The sequence below is a fragment of the Lissotriton helveticus genome, chromosome 11, assembly GCF_964261635.1.
Source record: "Lissotriton helveticus chromosome 11, aLisHel1.1, whole genome shotgun sequence".
NCBI lineage: Eukaryota > Metazoa > Chordata > Amphibia > Caudata > Salamandridae > Lissotriton > Lissotriton helveticus.
In genome coordinates this window covers 754,228,541-754,255,920 of record NC_136072.1, presented here as the reverse complement: position 1 = coordinate 754,255,920, position 27,380 = coordinate 754,228,541, and positions in this window count along the sequence as shown.

The window sequence follows — 27,380 nt, the reverse complement described above, 5'->3', positions numbered from 1 at the left end:
TAGAGTGACAGAGCTGGAAAGTGGTGTAGGGGAGGTCACTGACATAATATCGAGGGACATAATATCGAGTAGCAAAAATATCGTTGACAAAATATCGACAGACAGAATATCGAGTTTGTATCTACAAACAGGTAAGTACAAAAATATCGGGTACAAAATATTGTTTACAAAAATATAGTTTATAAAAATATCGACTTCATTAAAAACAGTGTTAAATTAAATTAATATTAAAAAATAATTACTAAAATATACTTAAAAATACTTAAATTAACTTATAATAAATAAATAAATAATGAAAGTTATAAAAAAAATGTTTTACAATTATATTTGTTAAAACATATCTATATAGTAACATAATATAATTAAATAATATCCAATATTATTATTTTACGATAGCGGAAGTGTAAAAATTACTATTCCCACTCCAGAGAGTGCAACAGTAGGGAAAGCGTTGGATAGCATAGGGATCAAAATTACTATTCCCACTCCAGTGACTACAACAGTAGGGAAAGCGTTGGATAGCATAGGGGTAAAAATTACTATTCCCACTCCAGTGGGTGCAACAGTAGGGAAAGCGTTGGATAGTGTAGGGGTAAAAATTACTATTCCAACTCCAAAGAGTGCAACAGTAGGGAAAGCGTTGGATAGCGTAGGGGGAAAAATTACTATTCCCACTCCAAATAGTGCAACAGTAGGGAAAGCGTTGGATAGTGTAGGGGTAACAATTACTATTCCCACTCCAGTGGGTGCAACAGTAGGGAAAATGTTGGATAGCGTAGGGGTAAAAATTACTATTCCCACTCCAGTGAGTGCAACAGTAGGGAAAGCGTTGGATAGCGTAGAGGTAAAAATGGCCATTCCCACTCCAGTGGGTGCAACAGTGGGGAAAGCATTGGATAGCGTAGGGGTAAAAATTACTATTCTCACTCCAGTGAGTGCAACAGTAGGGAAAGCGTTGGATAGCGTAGAGGTAAAAATTACTATTCCAACTCCAAAGATTGCAACAGTAGGGAAAGCGCTGGATAGCGTAGGGGTAAAAATTACTATTCCCACTCCAAATAGTGCAACAGTAGGGAAAGCGTTGGATAGCGTAGGGGTTAAAATTACTATTCCCACTCCAGTGGGTGCAACAGTAGGGAAAGCGTTGGATAGCGTAGGGGTAAAAATTACTATTCCCACTCCAGTGGGTGCAACAGTAGGGAAAGCGTTGGATAGCGTAGGGGTAAAAATTACTATTCCCACTCCAAATAGTGCAACAGTAGGGAAAGCGTTGTATAGCGTAGGGGTTAAAATTACTATTCCCACTCCAAAGAGTGCAACAGTAGGGAAAGCGTTGGATAGCGTAGGGGTAAAAATTACTATTTCCACTCCAGTGAGTGCAACAGTAGGGAAAGCGTTGGATAGCGTAGAGGTACAAATTACTATTCCCACTCCAGAGAGTGCAACAGTAGAGAAAGTAAATACTTCATATATTATTTAAAAAAATATAAATTAATATCTATAAAAAATTAATTAAAAGTAATTACCAATTTAATATAATATAATAATTAATCAATTAAAATTACAAATTAAAATTAATTATTACAATTAATTACCTATTAATACAAATTATTTACAAATTAACAATTAACAATTTAACATTTAAAAATTAATTAACAATTAATTCAAATTAAATACAATTAAGTAAATTGATTTATTTAATTAATTATAAATAAATTACTTCCCACCTATTCCCGTATAAACCCACTGTTGTATAGTCCTCAGAGCACTCCTGACGTTTCCTCCAAAGCTGCAAACTCCCAACTCCCTCAAGGTTAAGTCAACGCAGTCAGGAAATCAACACTGACTGATTTAACTTCCCCCTTAGGGAAAGGGGAAGTGGACCGAGAAAACAAACAAACAACAAGTAAAGAAATGTTGTCTTCAGTAATAGTTTTCTCTTGATTGTGCTCCTGGCCGTCAACTGTTTACTTGGTACGTGCTACTGGTTCCACGTAGTTCTGAAGTTAAAAGATTTACCATCAATAACTCTTCAAATCAACTCCTTTACACAGTGATGATTAAAAACTCAATTACTGACCATAAACTCTTGCGGCCTTTCTTCACACACTTTTAGCTCAGTATTACTCAGCGTCATTCTCTAGACCCTTTGAAAATAAGATTAATGTCAGAACATGACCTCTCTTAAATAATGCGTTAGTTATTTAACTGGTTAGTGAACTTAACAGAATTCTTCATGCAAACACTCGTACCTGAAGTCTTCTGCAACCTCTTCTACATATGGGGATCTGCAGTGGGATGATAAGAAGGAAAGAACAACACCCCACTGCTATTTTACAGGTTGCCCACGTTAAAACCAGAAATCAGTTTTAAACAATTTGTTATCTGTTCAAAACCTTTAACTCTCTCTATTTACACTGAAGCTTCTGATAACCTTTTGAACAATTGTTTCCTTGACTTTGCCAAGGTTTACTTCTACATAACAGTCAAGTCTCAATGTCTTTTGGCTTCTTACTAACTCCAAAGCTCTCAACTTCAATTCTCAAATGTCTTGTCTTGCCAAGGTTTGTTTTTGTTGTCTTGCCAAGACTGTGCGCTTTTAAATCCTCTTACTTTGAACCTCTGCCTTTCTTTTTAAAGATTGTTTGCACAGTTTGTTGTCCCAATCGATTCAAGACTTAAATATCTAAAATTGTTAAGAATAGAAAAATCTTACTGTCCCTTTAAAGGTTGTTGGGAAGACTGGAGTCTCGAACCGCCTGCCGGCACAAGGGAAAGAAAATCCCAGCTGACTTGCCGGGGAAACAAACGGAGCTACGTTAACCTAGAAGCCTCCGCACCGGAAAGCGTTAACTGGAGTCTCGAACCGCCGGTAATACGCACTCCCAGCTGGGAAATCGTCGAAAGGGTTTGAGCGGGGCGGGGAAATAGGTGACTGGGGGCTCAGGGAATCAGGACTGTCAGGGCTGATCAACTTTCGGACTGGAAGACTCGGAAAACCCTCAACAGCTGGGCGCTGTCAGAAGCGCTTGTCAGGGTTGACAAACTCGAGACGAAGCGCCGACCGTTGGAAGCAGACATCTATTTATAGAAGCCCTCCTGTCACGAGAGCCAGCACGAGCTCTCGAACAATTAAATTTCAGCCACGCGGGGTTGCGCGAGCCCTACCCTCAAGGGGCTTACAGTCTAAAACACCTAACTCAGAAAATCATTTTTATACCTAAATAATAAACAAACATTGTCAAAACCAAATTAAACTCTCAAGTTTCTCTACAACTAAAATTACAAGATAAACATTTAAAAATAAACCCATTGTTTGAAATAAGGTATTAAATACATTTTGATCAGTTTCACAATGCCTAGACAGCCCTTAAACATTCTGAATTATGTTAGACGACCTGTAACACCCCTAACACCCACAACCCGCTACAGAAAATAAATGAGTAAAATTAACATAATTAGCAATTAATCAATTAAATAAAATTAATTGGCAATTCAGATTTAATTAATTACCCATAAAAAATGAATTAACAATTAATTCTGAGAACCAATAAATAATTTTACATATTTAATTAATTATAAATAAATTACTTCCCACCCAATTCCCCTATAAACCCACAACCCGCTACAGAAAATAAATTAGTAAAATTAACATAATTAGCAATTAATCAATTAATTAAAATTAATTGCCTATTAAAATTTAATTAATGACCAAATATAAATTAATTAACAATTAATTTAAAAATGAATACCAATAAATAAATGTACATATTTTATTAATTATAATTAAATTACTTCCCACCCTATTCCCCTATACACCCACAACCCGCTACAGAAAATAAATTAGTAAAATTAACATAATTAGCAATTAATCAATTAATTAAAATTAATTGCCAATTCAAATTTAATTAATTACCAAATATAAATTAATTAACAATTAATTAAAAAGTAATACCAATAAATACATTTAAATATTTAATTAATTATAATTAAATTACTTCCCACTCTATTCCCCCATAAACCCACAACCCGCTACAGAATTAAATTACGCAAAAATTAAAAAAACACAATTCATTAATTAAAATAAATTATAACATAAATACACACTTTTCATACATATAATAACATAAAAAACACTATAAAAAAATTGATATTATAAAAAATTTGATAATTTAATAACCTATATTATATACTTCGATATTTTAAGTTTCTATATTTTTAACATTCGATATTACATTACTTACCTTAAAAACGATATTTTTGATGTCTATATTCTGCCCATTCGATATTTTGTCCATTCTATATTTTAAACTCGATATTATGTCCATTCGATATTTTGTAGTCGATATTTTGACTGTTTACCGTAGGGGAGAGAGGGAAAGGGGAGTAAAGGAATGGGGAATGAGGGTAGTGAGGGAAGTGGAGTAAGGGAACGGGGGTGAAGGAGACTGAGAGAAGGGCAGTGAGGGTGAGTAAAGAGGGGTGATAGAGGGTGGAAAAAGGTGAGTGAGCGTGAGACAAGGAGAGTATAATATATATTTTACAATACAAAATACAAAATAACTTGTACATGTTATATGGTTTATTTTTGCTGTTCTCAGAATATATTGAATTTCCTTTTAAACAGTGAGTTCAATAGTACTCATCATATGACAGCGGGCAAAAAAAACCACAATCAAAAAGATTGTGTTTAAAAAACCCATACAACGTTTCAATAAATAAGGTTAAACTTAGTTAAAACATATCTTAACTCATTTGTGATCCACTTACTTTTCCACGAGGCCAAATAGTATATGGAAAGTCCTTTTCTTTGGAAATTACTCAATAGTAAACTTAAACTTCCATTTACCCGGACTTTCTGAAAGAAAAGCTGCGACATCTTTCTTATCATGTAACAATACTTATACTTTTACCTCTGGCTCACTCATGATTAACATTTCTTATAATACTGATATCACTCACTATGTGATACACTTACACTACCTCTATGACAACTACACGTTTTTTATTATCTTGATCACTCCCACTCACAAAGTAATTTTGAACAGCAGACTAAGTTTTATTAACTGCTCCAATCTTCATAGGCCAATTACCTTTTCTAAAATTTCAGTTGTAAAACACACTAGGTAAGAATTTGGTAAGTCAAAAGGCAAACGTTGTTTGTAAGTCAATTGAGTATCATTACAATTAGTCCAGCCTTTTTCACATTTTAAATAGGCTGTGTAATGTCCTGATGTTGTCGAAGGATCATCATGGAAAATAATTGCTGCAGTTGCAAAGGTTCTTCCTAAAATTGATAAATGAGAAGCCCCCAAATATTTAATTAAAGTTGTCAATTTAGTTCCATCACGTCTACATCGTTGGAACATTAAAATTACATACTGTCCATATCTTTGTATATATAATGTTGATAGCATTGCAGAGTTACATTGGGTAGAGACCATGTTTTGATTTGTTTCTCTAACGAGATTATTGAAAGACACTGATTTGGAGTCTCGTAAAGTCAAATATATAAATCTTTCAGTGTCTATTGTAGTAGTACTTGAAAAGGAACAATTGTCGCAGTTATGCTGCCATTTATAAGAAAGGCCAAAAAGAGTTTCTACATTTATACCTTCATCTTGCAATACAACAAGCATATACATTAGAAATTCCTGACAATCTTGCTGAATATTCTGTGAAAATTGATTTAGACCAGAACATAAGTCTAAAACATTTCCAATTTCAGAAACACTTTCTATTTTTGTTCTATCACTGCTACATTTCTGAAACACAGAATTCAACTAACAACAAAATCTTTGATCACGATTTTCAACAATCTGTTCTTGTACAGTTTGGAGAAAAAAAAAACATTAACCACTACATTAGCATAGCAGTTGACACCAGAACTGTTTCCAAACTGAAATCCAACAACATCTACAACTGAATGCTTTTCCTTTCTGCTTACAATTACTGGATTATCTACTTTTTTCTTTTTGCTACAACTTCACTACAATTTTTCTCATCTCTTCTTTTTCGGCCTACCACACGCTTTTCAAATAGAGGATATTGAGGTAAATTTGGAGCATACTCTCTTCTTAACCGATTATATTCTTTTTCACAATTTAGATCTGCGCTAATCTTTGTCTCATCAAAATCAATCAAGTACAATCCAGATAAAGTTCTGACTCGAGATAAAGCAACAGATACCATACCCTCCTTGAACACAGAACTTCCAATATTCACCAAAGCACTATCTACACTTAAACCTTGAACCTTGAGATTTATGAATAGTCACCGCATATGCCAAAGAAACAGGAAACTGTTTTCGGCTGACATATAAATCTTTCACAAGCAAAAATCAAGCAGAACAGCGACTGATTCAATTCCATCTCTATTTTGGTAATTCACAAAATCAACAACATGACCCATTGCTCCATCTACTAAACCTCTTTCCACATGTAAATTCCGTCGTAAAATTATACAACAATTTAAACATGCATACCGAGTCTTTTCAAAACCAGCAGTTTTAGATATTGTCTTCTCTAAAGAATCCAATTTTGATTGTAACTTTTCTGACAAAATAATAGTTGCTCCTTCATGCTCTATTTTATCAATAGCTTCCAGTTTCACAATCTCTTGATTTTCTAACTTTAACATTTTGTTGAAGATTGAACATTCTTGCAGAGTTGGCATCAAGCATATCATAGATTTGTTTTCAGGAGTTTTCTTAAAAATATTCTCTGGGAGAATATTTTCGTTCTGAAACAAATTTGAAATTAATCGTGCATGTAAAGCTTCTTTGCCATGCTCACTTACTTTTCCAATTCTTACATCTTGTAGAATATTTTTATAATCTTCATCCTTTGACTGTTGCATATTTTGAAGCAGTTCTGCATATTTGAAATATAACCATATATTAACATTTCCAATGCTTCCTAGGCACTTCCTGGTATCTTCGTGCGTAAGCATTTTAAACACTGGTTGTCCTTTCACTGGAGTTAGCTGCAGTATATCTCCAAAAACAATGATGTGTTTGCCTCAAAATAGCACATCATACTCTGTTTTAAAAATGTCTTGCATTCTTAAATGCACAAAAGCAAGCATTACATTTGATACCATGCTTACCTCATCAATGATAAGAAGTTTCATTTTCTTCAGGACTTGAGAAACTTCACAACAAGCTTCTCCAGATAGCTTGTGGTATTGTAATTTATTATCATGCTCTACTGGCAGTATTAATAAACGATGTAAAGTAATCCCTTTAATGTTATGTGCTGCCAACCCAGTTGGAGAGGTAACAACACAAGACAGTGATGACTCCGTTCTTTTCTGCAGATAAGTTGCAATTGCTTTAATCAGAAAACATTTTCCAGTTCCTGCTTCTCCATTCACGTACAGTCGGACAGGCATAAATGATGTACATGAGCACTCTTTTTTCTCATGATATAAACCATGCTTAATCTGTTTTGTGACTTCGTCATATATTTGTGTCTGCTCAACGTTTAGTTCTTTTACCAAATCTTCTAAGTTAACTACATCCTCCTGAGCTTGTTCCATGGCTCTTTCCACTTCATCCATGGCAGTGGCAGCTTCATTTTGGATAATTGGTCCTCCTAGTGGATCCTGACTCAATGAAGCAGAACTCTGACTGTCTTGAGAACTGTCTCTAGCAATATCTGCTGCAATTGTAGCTTCTTGCTGTATTTCCTCGTTCAACATTTGCAGATAATTTGAAAAAACAGGACATTCTATGGTATCCTTGGTTGCATTGAAGGAATCTTCATAACTGAGAAAATCTCCAAGTAGTTCCTCTTCTGTACGCCAAGGCTTAAAGAGTTGCAAAAGAGCTAAATAGTAAAATTCCCTTTTGTCAGGAGATTCGCAACTCAATTTTCGATGATCAATCAAATGGGCTTTTCTTTGTTTCACCAGACATCCTTCACATCCAATTACAGCATATACTCCTTTATTGATATCTTCTGTGATGTTCCTCTTAAAAGTATAGGTTTGCAGAACTTCATAGAGACAAACGTTCTCAAGATGACTACTTCTATTTGGATAGTATGTATCCAACATGTTTGTCTTCAAAATATCTGTACTGTTTGGTTCTTTCTCCGCCAAATACTCAATTTCTTGTACAGATTTCAAAACTCGGTGTTGCAGCAAGACCTAGACTCACCCAAATGATTGTTCTAGATTTGGCATATAGACTTGCTGATGATAACCGATCAGAACATTCATATGCTCCAATTTCTCGATGCGACAACATCTTCAGACTGTAACTGTACAACTTCTTACATAGACTCTTTTCATGTGAAATTTCCTCCCACATTTCCTTCAGTTCCGTCTTTTCTGATTTTGTGATGTAAGACGTCACATATCGAGCCAGAGCAATTGAGTTGTCAGCAACATATTGAATATCCATGTTAGCATTCCACATGGACAAAATGACTGGGTTGTAGTCATTTATATATTTGGACTCTTCATTTCTTCTTAAGTTGTATGTATTTTTTGGTGATTTTCTTGTCACAGTATGTCGTAAAGATGACATAAAATTGTTCACTCTTCATTTCGATGTTACTGAACGTGGAAATGCAAAACGACATTTTGTGTACAACTTGTCCTTGGATTTGAACTTTCGACGACAGTATTTTCCACAACGATGGGTTTGGAAGCATAAAATTTGATGTCTTAAATTGTTTTCTTCTGTACTTTTCGGCACAGCACATGTAGAATACTGTTCAATGAAACTCATCACTGTGTCATCCGAATCTGTTCCAAATTTGGGTGCATCCATAGCAGCATATGTATGTGAGGAGCACCTCTTGCTTGATACTCCTTTCTCCAAAAGAAATCCAAAACCTCTCCAAGCGGAGGATTTTTTTAAAAGACATCATAGCTTTAAACCTATGATTGAAATACCGGCATACATTAACTGGATCCAAAGAGCACAGTTTTCCAGGTGTCTTGTATTCAATATTTTCAATGTTTGCATTTGCCTCTCGTAGAAATTGAAGTAAGTCTTCCCAAACATACTCAGCACAGCTAAGAGTGAGGAACCATGTAGGAGTTACTAAGTTTCTTAGCATACATTTCAATTCCCCATGACGACGGTACCAATACTCGTTAGTACCACGCCGACATGCCATGAGAATAATTAGGTGACATTCCAAAATACTGTCTTGACTTTATCCATAAAGTCCCTTGCCGAAACATTTTGCAGATGTACTCTACTTTTCAGTATATGGTTCACTGCATAAGAAAGTCCAGACAAGTCACTCTCAAACAGTAGATGAAACAAATATGGAATGCATTGATGAAACCTTGGATCTTCTGCATATAATCTTAAAGTCCGGTATTCAGATGCAGGAATTTGAACAGGTCGGTCGTCATATCGTCCACCTTGACCTGTTGGAAATAACTGAGGAAAACAACGAGCTTCCAAACTTTCTTCCCATACACTAATGGGACTTCCTTTTGCTTCTTTCATTTGAAACAAGTCAATAGCATTCCCCATTACTTCTTTGGAATGCAAAGGATGAACACTATAATGTTCATAAATTTCTTCACTTCTAGAGACATCAACTTTTTCAATTTGCCCAGCTGAGAAATCACTGTCCTCTTCTACAGTTGTTTCCTCTTCTTCAACATATACGTTTTTGTAGTAGTGATTGTTTTTTACCAAATACAACGTTGCCTTTTTGACTTTCCTAACATCCACTAATTCTTGCCAGATTTTCTTACTCTTTGTCGGATCACCATTAACTAGAATACCAGAATTTCCTCTTCTACTTTTTCTACACCAATTGTATCAATATTTTTCTTAAAATCTAGAGGCAAATAAACAACTCTTCCCTTTAATCCTCTCTGTAAATCTGAAGGAGGCAATTTCCCTGTCTTAGGCTCCATGCGAACAATAGCCTGAATAGGATGCACACATTGAATCAGAATAGACTCATAAATCTATCAATTCAGAAGGAATGTCTACCAACTCCAGATTATTATGAACAGCTCTAGCTGGCATTCTGTTGTCATTTAATTTATTATAACAATATTTACAAATACGTTGATCAGACCCCAAATCAAAACAATTTTCTACCAACAAATAAGTTGCAAAATCCTTTCACTCATTATTATTTTCCATTTCACTTTTTACATATAAATCAACTAACCTAGTCTGATTCCTATAATGAGTTTGTCAACAACACACACAAGAAAAATTAGGCCTTTCACTTGAATTGACCTTAAACTTTGTAATTTCATGGTCAAATTTTTCTGAACTTGAAATCTGTACTTTCTCTTCCACATTACCTTCTATTACTGTATCATTTTCTGCACTGCCCTCTTTTTCACCAAAATAACAAAACTCAATTTCTTCACAAATGTTCTTCACATCTAATTCAGATCCATGCAAAAGAGCACTGTTTAACTGTTTTAGCTTAAGTGTTGGACTTTTTGCATAATACAACCTTCTCACTAATTTCCTCACTTTATTATGATGCCCTGCTAACATCCTAAAATGGCGAAATACACTCTGACATACTTTTCTTGAAAGACAAGCCAGTAAATACCCATGCAAACCTGTTTCTTCTCTCACTCTGCAAGGATCTAACTCTTGCAACATTTTCATCTTTTGTTTTAGATTTTTCTTAGTATATGTCCGTAAGAAATTCAGAAACAAATCAATTGGTTCCTGTCGCACAATACAAATACTACTACAATTCCAAGTATACAGTGGAGCCTTAGAACATCTCCCTAAAATTCATCAGCTAACACCTCTTCTGCATTTCTAGGCACAATTTTTTCCTTTTCAACCGGACAACCGTCCTTCCCCTCATATGCCCGACCACTGATGTCAACTGCATGCACCAAATCATTATCCTGAAAGTAACTCTCTTCATTAAAAAATGGCTCACAACTTGAACTATGCTTCCATTCTCCAGAAAAAACATCACAAAAATTAGTTCGATTAATTACTCTTTTCCACTTACATTTTGATTTCAAAACATTGATTACCTTATCTAGTGTACGAATTCTATTGATTACTAAAGTGAATAATTTATTTTTCACTTCAAAAGCCTGATCTACAATCTTCACTATACTTTTCTTTTTCTTGTAAAAAGCACTCTTTTTTTATAAATCTTAACATTTTTTAATAAATTTAAAACAATTCTGTTATAAAAAATTCGTCCACGAATGTCAATAAATTGATTTCTCCTTCTATTACTATAGACAATATCATCTCCTTCTACAGGTCTAACATTTTTGGGGCGCTCTGCTTTTTCTTTGTATTTACTGTTGATTTTTCTTTCTTTGAATCAATATGTAGATGTTTTTTACATTGCATTAATTTCCTAAAAAAGTCATTTGGTTGCTTACCAGGAGCATTCTTTTTTTTCACTGAAGATTGTGTTTTGGATGAATCTTCTAATTGTGTTTTCTTGGCCACTAAACCATGTTTGTAACCTTTTATTCTTCTTTCCTTTGTCGGCATATTCTTTTATTTTTCGATAGATGATTACAATCTGTGGTAAAGAAAAAATAACATATTATAAACCACTACTAACATACTACATAGCAATTACAATAAGTGAACCCTATAAACACTAGTTTACAACATAAGTAAGATGATAGCACAGCAACTGTGTCACAGAAACCCATCAAGATTACATGTAACATCCTGGTCATGTGCCTAAGATCACACTGTGAGTCAAGCTTGATTTTAAATGAATCCTGGTGAATATTTTGCTTAGTTAATGTGTTTAAAAATATGGGAATAAATGTATTCTTGAAGTCAGTTAGGCTTTAGGATATGTATTAGTAGAGAATCTTAGGCAGCATGTCTGTTAGGCCTCTTAGTTAATTTGCAATATGCACCATTCATTTTTTTGCCAGCTTTACATAGAAACGTGAGACACAATGCAAAAAGAAACAGTACCCTTTAAGCTAAAAGATGCAAACTGTGAGCAGACACAGGTGACATTATTGAAAAATGTGAAAATCTTAGGCAGCATGTCTGTCAGGCCTCTTAGTTCCCAAATAGGCCCTAAGCTGTGCAATAAAGATCCAGGGTGTGCTGTTGAAATGAAAAGGGAATGTTATGTCTTGCTTATATATATGTGGTCTGTTTTTTGCCAGTAGAGACAGTGAGATAGTATGAGCAGAGACACAAATATTGCATGCAGAGACAGACATGGTAGATTACATGTAACATCCTGGTCATGTGTCTAAGTAGAGTGTAAGTAGAGAGTAGAGAATCTACGACAGCATGTCTGTCAGGCCTCTTAGTTAATTTGCAATATGCACCATTAATTTTTCTACTTGTAGGTACAAAAAATACCCACATAACACAACAGCTCTTTTCCTAGCTACCCTACCTCTAAGCACTCTAAATTCTTATTTTACACTATTTTCTTTCACTGTTTTCCCCCGTGGTGCGCTCAGGGTAAGCGTATTTGGAAGCGTACATGGGAACGCACCCAGCGCTTACCCAGCGAAATTTCAAAAAATAAATTCGTTTTTTTGCCCTTCAGGGTCCTTCTAGGCCCCCCTCTGAAATCCTAGGGGGTCAGGCGGTGTCTACCCTGCCCCCTTTTAATCATTTCCCCCTTTTTTTTCACCTCTTGTGTCTCGATTCTACCGAAACACAAGATGGCGGACTCCCCGGACTGTTTGGATTGTTGACAGAACCCCGAGAGCCAATCAGATTTCCGCTCGCGCACTTCTGTGTCGTGCCGGGTGCGCTCCCAGGTACGCGTACCGGTGAGCGCATATAGATATATACATTTTTTTTTAGTTAATTTTTGTAAAAACCACTGGATCAATTTTCACCAAATATAGCAAAGGCACTTCTGCGTACCAGTCCCTACAATTTTGCAAAGTTTGGTGTAATTCCATTCAGCGGTTCGGGCTGTAGCCGTGTCTGAATGTCCTATGGAAATTAACATGGGGAAAACACGTTTTGGGACCCCCCTTTTTTCTCGGCCCCCACATGACGAATCCCCCCGAAACTTCCAGAGAAGGAGCGGAGCGGAGCTGGCCTAAAGTTTGGAAAATTACACGCAAATTCCTCAACCGGCGCCAAAGTTATTCCCAATAGAATGTTGCGTATTTCCTATGGAAACTAGGTCCTAACTATAACTACCTACTGGCGATCGCCTGTAGGTAATATATATATATATATATATATATATATATATATATATATATATATATATATAAATATATATATATATATATATATATATATATATTTATATATATATATATATATATATATATATATATATATATTTATACATCAAGTGAAAGATTCTACAATTGTTCAGTTCTAACACCAAATCTTCTGTTCACTCTAGAATACCCCATATATTACGATAGACCATGACAGAGGAGAGTATTGGAAACGGATGAAAAAGGAGTTGACTTCAAACTTCTTCAGACCATCTCACAAAACCACAGAAATCAGATGTCAGCAAAGAATACCTGCACTCAAATTTAAATGATCTAGGTTCAACAATGGTATTAGTGAATTGGGTTGTAAAGAGCATACGTCAAATGGAATCATCTCTAGAGAACACATAGTTGAGGATTTGGCAGGGATGGAAGGTTCACAAAGTCCTTGAAAGACTTGGACTGAGGTTCTGACTAAAAGAGACTGGGAAAATAATACATACCAATCCAGTGGAAACTAGTGCAAAAGGCAATGCTTAATTTGAGGCTGGTGGTGGCCATTGGCACTTATTTTTCCTGATCAGACATTTTCTGAGAGCAGGAAAGCGAAACACACATAAAGGGGAAAGAAGGACTGAGAGAAAGATGGGAAAAGTCACACAGGGAGAACAGAGGCATGCATGAATGAGATGAATGAGAAGGTGGTGTCTGAAAATGGATTAAAGAGGTCTGGGGTGGATTGAAGACTATGCAGCCTCGGTATATGGGAAGCTGACAATTAAAAGCGCTGGTCGTGGGCTTCTGAGCACAGCATTGGGCACCGGCACTCATTCTTTTACAATTTAAGCACTCGAAAAGGAACACAGAAAGATCTTGTTTGGAGTGTGAAGGGAAAAGACAATATGAGATATATGCAAGCTAAAAAGTTAGCTGTTATATTGTGGGAGCTATACTATCCAAGCAATGTGAAAAATGATATTCCTTTTTTAAAACTATTTAATGGATACTTTGCAGTTTGTCTTGAATTTGTGGGACAGATGTATAATCACAACACTCTTGCCTGTCTGCCTGTCTGCTTGCCTGTCTGCCTGCTCCAGTCATTCCAAAATGTAGTGCACCCCATAACCATGGATCACACCACACTGTTGGTTGAGAGATGCAAAAAGAACAATTGATGGACAGAATGCAGAACAATGTCATACATTCACCCCAGTACAGAGATCTGAGCCTAAATCCATTTGCTTACTATGCCATTACAGTTTGGACCAAGCCATTTGCAAATCAGTCTTGACCCTGTGCCCCATGCGAACAGTCCAGCCCAAACTGCCAGGCCAGGTCCTCCCTGGACTGGAAACAAGCATACTAGGACTGATTTCGGGCTTTCAGCCCTCATCAGCCAGGATAGCTTGAATCCAGTTGCATGGAGAGCACGGGACCCAAGTCTGGGCATACCCGTTCCACTCGGGGTGACAAATGCAAAAAGAACAATTGATGGACAGAATGCAGAACAATCTCATACATTCACCCCAGTACAGAGATCTGGGGCAAAATCCATTGTTTTTCTGCTCACCATGCCATTCCAGTTTGGACCCAGCCATATGCAAATCATTCTTGACCCTGTGCCCCATGGGAACAGACCAGCCCGAACTGCATGGGCAGGTCTTCCCTGGACTGGAAACAAGCATCCTAGGACCGGTTTCGGGCTTTCAGCCCTCATCAGCCAGGATAGCTTGACTCCAGTAATCGAAAATAGAATTCCTAGGCAATATACAGTCTATCACAATGGAACAAATATAATACAAGAAAAAAATTCAGTGTAACTATCATGTCAAGTATAATAAATTGTTTATAATTATAAAAAACTGATTATAACATTCATATTGAAACGATTCTTAATTTAAAAAGACATCAATCTGATGACATTACAATGACAGTGTTTTAATTTTCTCCATATACAATTAACATTAAAAATACAATACAGTTTAAAATCAAGGGTGGCAGAAATGTTTGTCTTCGGCGAATGTTTCGGCACCAGAGGCGCCTTCGTCAGGAGATGCCACAAGTAAACTTTTCATTTTTTGTGAGGTCTGATATTGGTCTACGCGGTGGTAACACTGGGATACAGGAGAATTTTCCCTCGCAATAATTAAACATTACATTCTGAAAAAGGATTAAAAGTTGCGCAGATCGCTTATGTTTGAAAAATTGTTTTTCTAACATAAGCGATATCATCGCTAGAACCAATCAGGGATTATCTTATGTCCAAGGTTAACTTCAATATAAAAGGATTGCGGTTTCATATACAAGAGGGTTGCCATCCAAGCAGTGCTCGCCGCGTATCCGCAGTATATAGACATATTTAAACGTATGTGTTTTAAACACAACACGAAGGTTTGCGATCTGCGCAACTTTTGATCCTTTTTCAGAATTTAGGGGCCCATTAGGATGACGGGCGGACTTTGTCCACCCGCCATCCCATCGTAGAAAGGGACCGCCCGCCATAAGGGTGGGGGTCCTGTGGGGGAAATTAGAATGCACCCGCCACAGTGGCGGCGCATCCTGTATTTTTAACATTTCGGCGGGCAGTGCTGAAAGCACCGCCAGCCACAATGCTAAGAATACATGTTGTGCATTTCAAAGCACAACGTGACAGGCACCGCGCAGTGCCTGCCACATTGTTCTTTGAAATGGTACCCCCATGCGCACCCACCAACCCCGGGAGTCCCTGGGGGCCCCCGCAGGTAGACTCCGCATGCCTTTCCGTGACCGCAATGCCGCAATGGAAAGGCACTCTCCAGTGCACATTGTAATATGGCTGGCGGTGTCAAACTGACATCGCCACCATATTGCAGCCTTTTGCGCCCCGGTCGCCAAATGCGGCGGACGGTCTTTCCGTCCGCCGCGGACCCCCCAACCATTTTATTATGGCGGGGGGTCATTCCTGCAAGGATGTCGGGTGGATCGCCCCCGCCAGGACGGCGGTGGCTACCGCCAGCCTGGCGGGGCGATCCGCCCGCCATCCTAATGGACCCCATAATGTTTAATGAATGCGAGGGAAAAGTCTCCTGTATCCCGGTGTTACCACTGCATAGAACAATATCAGACCTCACAAAAAGTGAAAAGTTTACCTGTGGCATTTCCTGACGAAGGCGCCTCCGGTGCCGAAATGCGTGTCGAAGATTACAATTTCTGCCACCCTTGATTTTAAACTGTATTGTATTTTTTATGTCAATTGTATATGGAGAAAATGAAAACACTGTCTATGTAATGTCATCAAATTTTTGTCTTTTTAAATTAATAATCGTTTCAATATGAATGTTACAATCTGTTGTTTATAATTAAAAACAATTTATTATACTTCACATGATGGTTACTCTGAACTCTATTCTTGTATTTTACTTGTTCCTTTGTGATAGACTGTATATTGCCTAGGAATTTTATTTTTGATTGCATATTTGCCCTGTCCTAGGAATTGTATTTCATTTAAACAGGGGGTCCTTGATACTCACACTCCAGTGGCATGGAGAGTATGGGACCCACGTCTGGGCATACCCGTCCCACTCGGGGTGGTTGAGAAATGAGCAACATTTTAATACCAACTTGAGAATTTTACATAGTTTTACATTTATAAATTTGCACTGTCTCTAGCATCGTATTTAATTTAACACCAATGGAAGAGATTTGCTCAAAGTTTTAAATAGCTCCAGCTGTAGGTTCATGCTTGGCAAAACGCAACAAAGACTGTTTAATATCTGTGACCTTTCAAGGTGCAACATTTGTGCCAGAAAATTGTCAGCAAATGTAATTTTTGCTGAAAATGAATAAAAAAAAACCATTTATGCTATTAAACATCCCGAAAAAGATGTTGACGATAAATATGAAATTCATCCTGGAAAAAATCTCATGTTTTTCCATGTTGAATGAGAATCATTTGGCAACATTATTGTCTGAAACAGCTGTGCAAAAATTCAAGACGTAGAACTTTGCAAACATTTTATTTATGTACAATATTTAGGGGTATTTTTCTCCTAGAAAAGTCTTAGATAACTGATGGGCTTCCTAAATTAGCAAAAAAAAATGTTTTTGCCTACTCCATGACATAGGTGAGATTGTGTGCCCAATTACCTGAAATATGCATAGCTGGAAACCTCTACTAACCAAGGGGTATATTAGCAAGGGCAAAATCGCCGATTTAGGCGGACTTTTTCCCGCTAAAGCGGCGATAATTTTATCGCCCTATTAGCAAGCTGTCGCTAACAGCAGTTAGAGACAGCTTTCAGGCGAAAACGACCGGTTTGGGGCCCACTCTGCATGTCAGCGATATTTATCGCTAATGACATGCAAAGTGGGCGTACCCAACCTGTTAGCGACTGTAAGCAGTCACTAACACAGCTATTGCCTATTAGCAAGGCAGGCTGTGCGATTAAAAAGGTCACACTAAGCGTGATTCTCACCAGAACCTAACGCCTGCTCAGACCATGATTTAACCTGTTTATCCAATGGGAGGTGGATATTCCGGTTAAGTCCATATTAGCGTTAATGCCTGAATATCGCTGGATTTCCAGCGATATTCACGTATTGAGCCTCTATCTCCGGATAATTTTATCACATCAGAGATAAACGTTGCTAATAGCATGTTATCTCTGCGATAATCTCCGGCGATTGGCAGTGATAAAAAAAATGCGCTAAGCGCATTTAGCCATAAATATTGCTATTTGTTGCTAATATGCCCCCAAGTACCTCTAATAGCGTAATGGTGTGTTGATCGTCGCTTTATTGAAACATGAGACACAATCTATTTTTACGCTAATTCTGCTGTTTTCTTCTCAATATTAGCTGGATACCTCTCAGTGTCTGTGCATCAGGTTTTACCAGCATTCATCACGCTTCAGAGGTCGTCTCCTACGAGAGACATTTCTGGGCTGTTTGCCATCTTCCTGATGCATATTAGTTCCTCTTGTCAGAACAATAAATACATTCTAACCGAAGTATCTATTCCACGTCACCTTTAGCTATACTTCTTTTGTGTGCTTATTTATCACACTAATTGCATCTTCTTTTTCCTGCAGATAACCAACTGAGGCCATCTAGTTTAATAGAGCCACAAAGCTGCTGTTGTATAGAAAATAGAGAGAGGTGTTCCAGTTTATAAAGTTCTTTTGCACAAAGATCCCGCTAGAAAGTTTCTTTATTTACTTCGTCACCAGATCGCGTTATTTTTTCACAAAATCTCACGCTGTTTTTGTTAGTTGGTAAATTTGTTTTTTTTTGTGGTCATGAAAAGCAAAAACGATATCCTCCTAGCATTTTGCTATCAAATGTAATGGGGAAAGTAACTGTGGAGAAATAGTGACCGAAAAGTCTATGGGCATAAGTATCTGGAACTGAGACAATAAATTCTGAGAATATGGCAACGTGCAAGACTGCAGGTATAATTTCCCTCCACCCACTCTACCATACTTATATATCTCATAATTTAAAAGGTTTCATTTTGAATAACTCAGTCGTGATCGATAAAAACTGCTAATATTATCGACGTATTTACTGGATAGTTCTAAATTCAAGTAAATATGTAAAGCCCTAAAGCTATACACTCAGCAGATTCTACATTTCGAATATTTAAGGAGCAAAACCACTTTTTGATGACCACATATCAAATCGATATTATTTCAGAAAACAAATAAAGTATTTAAAAATACAGTAGCATGTCTGCTCATTCCGGGGGTGAAGTTTAATTCCAATGGAGAAAAAACATTCTTTAGTGTGACCTTACAGAGCAATCAAATACCAAATGGTCAAGATCCTGTACACCATCTGCACAATTTGCGCAAATTCGTAATTTATAAAATAAACTTGCCCATCTCCCAGTCAATACTCTTAACAGAAGACTCCCAGACCTTAACAAGAATATCATTCTTCTAGTTTTATGCTCTAGTAAAAATTCAATACAAGGATGTATTCTATGCGCTACAATACCGTTGTTTCCAATTTCATATTTGATCAATATTCTTTACATATTTTCAAATCTCTATCTCAAATTCAATATCAAAGGCTACTCTGAAACAACCCAACGATATTATGCCAGATTTCCGGTTCAATGTGCTGTATGAGAATGTTTTTATACTATTAGGATCTAACATAGTTGTATTTTTTTATTTTGCAAAACTGAATTTGCTGTTAACTCCTGAAGAAGGCTTGCTATCTTGAAATGTGGACAATGTGTTATTAGCATTGTCATCAAAATATAAACAAATCACGTAGGAAAATCCGAAAGAGTGGGTGGGTATATGGATTATTATTTGGTGATATGAAGGAGAATGTCAATTTGAGGATCATCAGTCGAAAATCTATGACAGATTCTAAATGAACGTTTAACATTCATATACATAATGATTACGATACTGCTACATGTTACCTGGTCAAGAAACATTGGCATCAAAATAATCAATCTGTGGTTCTGCTTTGTTGTTTATCACATACTGACAATAGCCGAAATTGTATAAAGTAGTAGTTTCTCTTAACAGAGGTAAATTTTTTCCATTCTTAGATTTAATTTACATAATTACTGCATTCTAGGTGTTATAGTCTTTCTTTGCTTCAAATTGAATCAACTGAACATGATTGAATACAAATAATGTCTGCCCAGGGTGGGTAACCGAGAGTCGAAAGTAGGTGGGTCTCAGCCAGATATTAAAGCTTTGAGAAACACAATCAAAGTTGCATCTCGGAATGTGCTGGCCATAGGAATATGCTAGATAGCAGCAAATGGGGGGCATTCATAGACAAATATGATATGGTACCATTCCAGGAAACTTGGGCTAAAGAAGAGCTAAGGCGTCCTGATTACGTGACATTTTCCAACCCTGCTGTGTCCGGAAGGAGAGATAAACCTTCGAGGGGCTGACAATCTGGATTGCCACCTAATGTCCTGGCAGCATTAGACCTGATATTGCATGATGGGAATATACAGGGGAAGCACATGGACCTAGTTGAGTCTACACTGTGCCTGTTGACATCAAGGAGATGTATCCATTGGGATAAAATACAGGAGTTCCCCAATTCCATCTCGAGAATTTATAAAATAATGGAGACTACTATGGAAGACTTGAGTGCTTGTATGGAGGCATCTAACATAGAAAATAGGTTTAAGAACTTGGCTAAGATTCATTCCATCTGGATAGCTGCACTAAGGGATCTTTTCTATGTGGGAGCAAGGTCCAGAGAGATCAATGTAATCCAGCCTGGTATAATGGGCACTGTAGAAAAGCTAAAGCGACTTTAATAGTAACAATAAAATACAGGGATAAAGCCAAGCACTTAAGTGCTAGAGCCATGTATAAGGATGCCATCAAACAGGCCATGACTGACTGGGACACAGCCAGATGGGAGTCTCGCCTACAGGCTCTTAAATATAAAGACTCAAGAGCATTTTGGAATATAGTTACTTTTTGCAATTGAGAAGGGGGAAATAATCTAGCGCCAAACATTGCGGCTGAAGTCTGGAATGATATTGTTCGCTTAATCTTTGATGTTTTGGATTCCCCTGAGGTAGCAATGGCGTAAAATGTAGACCATCTAACACATGACATGAACCACAATGGTAAAAACGCTAAGGATGATTTTCCAATAGTTTCCCTGGAGAAAGTATGTAGGGCCATCTCAAATATAGCCCCCCACCAGCGCCCCAAATCGATAAGATTCCTGGGGACTTCAATCTTGCAGAACCTGATGTTCGAAGCCCCTATTTGTTAGTCATCTTTAATGCTGTATTGGGTGATATGCCCATCCCTGTGACTAAGGCCACTGCTGAAATAATCCCTGTTCATAAGAATGGTACCTCCTTCTACTGGGGAATTACAGGCCCATTAACCTTATAGATCTGATAAAGAAGATTTTTTCAAGGGTCATTCTAGAACGGCTCCAAGAGTGGATAGAGGATCATGATGCTCTTAACACGCAACAAGCAGGTTTTAGAAATCAAATTTCCACCATTGATCAGGTATTCCGCCTCCAACTCCTCCATTGGAAAACAGTGGTGTTGGAGGATGGCAGTTTGTACCTGATCTTTGTAGACCTAAAACCTACCTTTAACCTAGTTCCTAAGACCAAACTCTGGTCTGTTCTGTCTAACATGGGGGTCCCCACTTACCTCTGCAATATCATCTGGAGGCTGCTTGAGAAGAACTTTGCATAGGTTTAATATGGGAAATTGGGTAGACTTTCTGAACCTTTGACAGTAGCCATAGGCATACAACAGGGCTCTGTGTTGGCTTCGACCCTTTTTGCTTACAGATCAATGGGTTGGTTGATACCTTAAATGGGGTCGGCTGCAACAATGCTCCCAAGATCAGCTCTACCAAAATCCCAGCACTGATGTTTGCTGACAATGCTTTCCTCTTAGCAAAATCTCCCATGATAATCCAAAGGATACTCAATGGATTTAACTCTTTTTGCATCAAGCGGGGCCTTGAGGTTAATGTTGCCAAGACAAAAATTCATGTTTTTTAATTCTGTGCACGACACCAGAACCAACCCTGTGTTGAATGGAACCCCGCTGGAGAGGGTCACCAGTTTTTAGTTTTTGGAGTTCACCCTCAACAAGCACATGAACTGGGCCTTTCACATAAGAAAACAGAGGTTGAAATTTGGAAGGAGTACAGCTGACCTGGCCAGAGTTTATAGCTCTTCCTTTTCTAAGCCTCTTAGCCCTTTGATAGAAATAACAATTACCAATTTCTGAGAGCCATTACCTATGGGGCAGAGCTATGGGGACATAAATCTGGTAAAGATATTGTATTGGTAGAAAACAACATTATTAGGGACCTAGTGGTTCTTCCCCCTAGTACCTCCCCGATTCTGCTCAGGATAGATTTAGGGCTGAGCCGCTTAGGATAGATTTAGGGCTGAGCCCCATATTGGAGGTTATTGCTTTAAGAACTCTCCTATTTTGGAGGAGAGTTTGGCCAACTCCATGGCTGACCCCATATAGAGAAGCATTAGAAGAACTTCTGAGGATGCCAGGGGCTAAATGTCTACCTTGGTTTTCTCATCTCGGGGACACTCTGAATACTGTAGAACTTACTTCTGTATGGGAAGACCCTACAACAACACTCTGGCAATTTCCAGGAAGAAACTTGTTGATTGCTACAGGGTCTTGTGACTTTCCTCTCTTATGAAGGGTCCAAATGTGGGCAACTTAACTTGGAATTTTATACAGATTAAAGACATTTATAGATACGAGACTTTCCTAGATGAGATCCAACCGGTATTTGGCTGGAAGTTGTATCTGCCTTTCAGGCATGGTTCACTCCTCCTGTGCACTTTTACTAGTGCCTGGTCAAGGGAAATAGATTGGAAATGCCCCTCTGTGGAACAGCAGAAAAAACCAAGGCCATGTACTTTTCTTTTGTCCAGCTTATAAAAGAGAAAAACAACTGTTGATAGTACAGATCTATAAGAACCTAGAGATTCCTAACCACCTCGAGGCCCTTCAAATACTAAAATACGAACTCCATCAAGCGATAATATTGCAGTATCTTGATTTCTCTTTTTTATATGGTGTGTTAGGAAAAGGTTCCTAGGACAAGGGATGAGCAATCCTATCTGAATAGTAAAGAGGGTTTCAATAGCAATGAAAACTAGGACCTATGCTGTCATGGCACTTGATTTCGATATTATGTGCAGGGAGCCAAGAAAGTAACTAATCTTATTTTAAGGTTTATTTTAAATCATATAACGTCTTCATTTATTATGGATCTTAATGCATACCTATTTCGCGTCTGCGTTTTTAATGCATTCATGAACTTCTATGGTTTTTAAAAGCTGAACTAAAGACTAACTATATGAATGAATGTAATTAATGCATAAAAACGATTGACATATCGAACCCTTTAGGAGTACGTCTTAAGGTTTCTCTTTTTGAGGCTTTTGTCTCTTAGTTTGGTCTTAGTTGGGGGGCAGCATCGACCAATTGCTGTCTTATGACTGGCTTTTTCTAATGTATGTACGCTGTATTTGGATACGATTTGCTTTTATGATCTTTTTTATGCATGTGTAATGTATCTTGCATTCAATCAATCAATCAAAGAATTTGTAGAGCGCACTACTTACCTGTGAGGGTCTCAAGGCGCTGATGGGGGTGGAGGGTGCTGCTACTGATCGAAGAGCCAGGTCTTGAGGAGTCTTCTGAAGGTGAGCAGGTCTTGGTTCTGCCGCAGATGGGTGGGGAGGGTGTGCCCGGTCTTGGCGGCGAGGAAGGAGAAGGATCTGCAGCCAGAGGTTGTTCGTTGGATGCGCAGGACGGCAGCAAGGGAGAGGCTGGCGGAGCGGAGCTGGCAGGCGGGGGTGTGGAAGTTGAGTCTGTTGTTCAGGTAGGCTGGTCCGGTTTTGTGGAGTGCTTTGTGTTCGTGGGTGAGGCACCTGAAGGTGATCCTCTTGTTGCCGGGGAGCCAGTGCAGGTCTCTCAGGTGGGAGGTGATGTGGCTGCGGCGGGGGACGTTGAGGATCAGCCGGGCAGGGGCGTTTTGGATGTGTTGCAGTCATCTCAGGTGTTTGGCCGGGATTCCTGAGTAGAGTGCATTGCCATAGTCCAGCCTGCTGCTGACGAGGGCCTGGGTCACTGTTCTTCTGGTTTCGGTCAGGATCCACTCGTAGATCCTGCGAAGCATGCAGAGGGTGTTGTAGCAGGAGGAGATGGCGCTGACCTGCTTTGACATGGAGAGGGAGGAGTCGAGGATGAATCCTAGGTTGCGTGCATTGTCCGTGGGTGTTCCAGCTGTTCCCAGTGTGGTCGGCCACCAGGGGTCGTCCCATGCAAAGGGGGTGGTGCCGAGGATGAGGACTTCCGTCTTGTCCGAGTTCAGCTTCAAGCGGCTGTTCCTCATCCACTCGGCGACGGCCTTCATTCCCTCGTGGAGGTTGGTTTTGGCAGTGTGTGGTTCCTTGGTGAGGGAGAGATGGGTGTCATCGGCGTAGGATATGAAGTTCAGATTGTGCTGGCGGGCCACTTTTGCGAGGGGGGCCATGTAGACCTTGAACAGGGTCGAGCTGAGGGATGAGCTCTGGGGTACGCCGCAGATGATGTTAGTGGCTTCAGAGCAGAAGGGTGTGAGGCGGACTCGCTGGGTTCTGCCGGGGAGGAAGGACGTGGTCCAGTCCAGGGCCTTCTTCTGGATTCCAGCTTCTTGGAGGCGTGTTCTTGGAGTGCGGTGGCAGACCGTGACGAAGGCGGCTGACAGGTCCAAGAGAATGAGGGCAGACGTTTTGCCGTTGTCTAGTTGGCGTCTGATGTCGTCTGTGGCGGCAATGAGGGCTGTCTCGGTGCTGTGGTGCTGTGGTTTTTTCTGAATCTGGACTGGGATGGGTCTAGGATGTTGTTGTCCTCGAGGTGGCGGGTCAGCTGTATGCTGGCGATTTTCTCGATGACCTTCGCCGGGAAGGGGAGCAGGGAGATGGGCCGGAAGTACTTGAGGGCTTTGGGGTCGGCCTTGGTTTCTTGAGGAGGGCATTGATTTCGGTGTGCTTCCAGCTATCCGGGAATGTCGCTGTGTCGAAGGAAATGTTGATGACCTTCCGTAGTTGGGGGGCGATGGTTGTGTCTGCTTTGTTGAATACGTGGTGTGGGCATGGGTCTGACGGTGATCCTGAGTGGATGGAGTTCATGATCTTGCGTGTCTTGTCGTCGTTGACGTAGGACCAGGAGGTCAGCTGGTTGGTGCAGGTGGCGTTCAGGGTGGGGTCTGCCGTAGTCAAGCTGGTCGAGGTGTTGAAGCTGTTGTGGATATCAACGATCTTGCGATGGAAGAAGGTGGTCAGTGAGTCGCACAGTTCTTGCGAGGGCGGGATGTCGTTGGTGTTGGCGCTGGGGTTGGAGAGTTCCTTCCCTATGTTAAAAAGCTCTTTACTGTTGTGTGCGTTGTTGTCCAGGTGGGGTTTGAAGGAAGATCTCTTGGTTGGTCTGATGAGGTGGGGATGTCTGCGGATGGCGTCCTTGTGTACTGTGTGGCTTTCTGGTGTGCGGTTGTGGAGAAATTTCTTCTCCAGCTTCCGGCAAGAGCGTTTGAAGGTCTGGAGTTCTTTAGTGAACCAGGCGGCTTTCTTGCTGGAGTGGTTGAGGGAGGGTTTCATGGGCGGGGCGAGGATGTTGGCGCAGTCGTCCATCCACTGTCTGAAGTTCCGGGCAGCGACGTCTGTGTCGGTGGGGTCGGTGGGTGGGTTCTGGGCGAGGGTGGAGGTCAGCTGGTCTTCGGTGACTTTGCTCCAGCAGCGGCGAGGGACCTGTTGGGTGTGGTGGTGCGTGGTTGGTTTCTTGAAGGTGAAGTGGATGCAGCGGTGGTCGGTCCATTGGAGTTTGGTGGTGTGGTTCAAGGCGATGTGGGTGCTTGTGGAGAAGATGGGAGTGAGCGTGTGGCCGGCAGCCTGGGTGAGTTCGGTGACAAGTTGTCGGAGGCCGAGGTTGTCGATCAGGGTGGCGGAGTTGGTGTCGTTGTTGGTCTCGAGGTGGAAGTTCAGGTCCCGAGGACGATGTAGTCCATGGAGGCGAGTGAGTGGGTGCTGGCGATGTCGGCGATTGAGTCACTGAAGAGGGCCCGGGGACTGGGAGGTGTGTAGACAAGTGTTTCTCTGAGGGTGGTGTTGGGGTTGGTGTGGAAGTGAAGGTGTTCAGCGGAGTTGAGGGACTCACCTGCGAGGGTGTGGACCTGGAGGGTGGACTTGTGGACAATAGCTATTCCTCCTCCAATTCCGTTGGTGCGGTCTCTGCGGGAGATCTTGTAGCCGTCCGGGATGGTTATGGCGATGTCAGGTGCAGAGGATTTGTTCCACCAGGTTTCGGTCAGGAAGGTGACGTCTGGGGCGGAGGTGTCGAGCAGGTCCCAGAGCTCAACGACGTGTTTGCGTGCGGGGTGGGTGTTGGGGAGTATGCAGCGGAGGTGGTTAGGTCCGGTCCTTGGAGGTTTGGTGGTTCTGTTGCATGTGAAGTTGCAGGTGTGGCAGGAGAAGGGTCTGTGGGTGCATTTCGGGGCGGCCTGGAAGCAGTGGTCATCTCAGCCGGTGTTGAGGGTGTGGATGGTGTTGGGTTCGTATCGGAGTCTGGCGTCGTGGCGTGCTCGGGGTCCAGGGGGTCTGGCGCTGGGCGCAGTCCAGGCACGGACAGGCGCTGATGGGCTTGCCTATGGCATGCCTTTGGCGCGACAGCTGCGCGATCTCGCAGTGGCCACCATTTAAGGCATGGAGGGAGGGAGGAGCAGCTGGGAGGTGGGAGCGGGGCGGCGAGGTTGCGCGCCCGCAGTGGGCAGCGGCAGGAAAGAGCGGGGTCCAAAAAGTAAAAAAGGGGGTGTGCGGGGGGGAATGAGCTGGTCAGAAAAAGGCAAAACGGGACAAAGTACAGAGAGCACAGAAAATCAAAGGAGACAAAAAGCACTAGAGCACAGTACAAATGCAGATGTTCAAAGCGGAGAGCAGTGGCAGTGAGGACACAGTGGGCGCGAACTCGCGCTCAGGCAGGAGCGGTCAGGCAACCGGTGGAGCTGTTCGTCAGCAGGGAGGTAACCTGACCATCAAGCAAGGTCAGGGGTCACTCCTGCTGTCGGGCAGCGGCCGCCATTTAAGGCGGGGATGAAGGGAGGAGCAGCTGTGAGGCTGGAGCGGGGCGGCGAGGGGGCGTGGCCGCAGTGGGCAGCGGCGGGAAAGAGTGGGGTATAAAAAGTAAAAAAGCGGGGGTGGGGGGAACGAGCTGGTCAGAAAAAGACAAAACGGGACAAAGTACAGAGAGCACAGAAAAGCAAAGGAGACAAAAAGCACTAGAGCACAGTACAAATGCAGATGGTCAAAGCGTAGAGCAGTGGCAGTGAGGACACAGCGGGCTCGAACTCGCGCTCAGGCAGGAGCAGTCAGGCAATCGGTGGAGCTGTTCGGCAGCAGGGGGGTGACCTGGCCTGCATTTTTATGGTTTTTCCAACCTAAATAAAGTTAAAATGATTAGAAAAAAGGGCATGATACTTAAAGAGCAGCATAAATCTGCACCTCTGGGTTTATATCCTTGCAGGTGAAGGTATTCATGAATTTTAGGAATTCCAAAAGTTCCCAAGAATATGCCTTCAAACATGAGATGCTTTCTGCTTTCTAGGTGTACAACAGGGAAACCTTTGTGGAGTCCTTTATCACATTAGCTAATATACATCTGTATATTTGTGCATGTTTGCTAATGCAATAATTTGCCAATCAGG